This window comes from Rosa rugosa, chromosome 3 (genome assembly GCF_958449725.1).
Source record: "Rosa rugosa chromosome 3, drRosRugo1.1, whole genome shotgun sequence".
Classification (NCBI taxonomy): domain Eukaryota; kingdom Viridiplantae; phylum Streptophyta; class Magnoliopsida; order Rosales; family Rosaceae; genus Rosa; species Rosa rugosa.
In genome coordinates this window covers 17,843,504-17,844,447 of record NC_084822.1, presented here as the reverse complement: position 1 = coordinate 17,844,447, position 944 = coordinate 17,843,504, and the positions used below count along the sequence as shown (strand labels likewise).

Below are 944 nucleotides of genomic sequence, written 5' to 3'. Positions count from 1 at the left end.
GGAAGAAGTCGTAATTCGCTTCTGATACATGGTTTAGGGTGTTGAAAGCTGTATTGAGTAGCTTGCCTTGAAGAATTTCAAACTTGCCATCTCTTGGAAATTCTTGTAGGAAAAGTTTGATATTTGATCTTGATCCCCTTGAGGAACTTGAGCTCTACTACAACATTCGGATTCCCTCCGCTGAAGTAATCAATGATGGTACATTAGTTGTAAAGTTTCCCAATTTTAATCTTTGATCTTCTTAGCGCCACCTCCTCAGGAAAGTGATTCATTTCTCCCAGTATACTCTAAATGATGATTTGTACCGACAGTACTCAAATTCATCATAGCACTTGAGTTTCAAAGTATTTGGTTGACAGAGTACCATAGAACTTGTTGTTGGAGTGGTCCAAAACTTCAACTTGCTGAAAGGATGAGAAGCCTCAGAAGCTTTTCTGATGCCATTGAACTGGTAGAAACTTGAAACAAGAACTTGCAAATTCAGGAAGAGTTAGAACGAATAAGGGAAAGTGTCTGCATTCTTGTTGCTGCTGAAATATGGCAATTCCAACTTGCTCCAACTGACAAATGTTACGGTAATAGCCCCTACAATTGGTTCAAAAAGGAAGATGTAGTAGAGGATGTTATTAACCGGACGCCGACGCCCTCCTTGTAACAAGATTCCTTGTAAAGTAATGCTAATATTATACCATGGAATTTGTTAAATTCCTCCTGTCAAAATTAAGGTTGTTGAAAAGTTCAAGATGAAACAACATGTCCTTCCCCACATTGTACATCCACGGGCCATCAATTATGTTTTTCAGAAAGGTCTAATCTGATAAGCAATGAAACTGATTCACCTTGACTCTTTCTGCATTGATTATACATTGCTTGTCTTGATTATACATTGCTTCATCTTAGGACGTTTATGTATAAACTGCCAATCTCTAGGATCTAAACTGATT

At 37.9% G+C, this 944-nt stretch overlaps 1 pseudogene; it reads right to left on the bottom strand.

Moving 5' to 3' along the window:
• Positions 1-268: 268 nt before the first annotated feature.
• LOC133737353 (protein CHROMATIN REMODELING 35-like) overlaps positions 269-944 on the bottom strand; it is a 5,552-nt pseudogene continuing 4,876 nt past the window's right edge.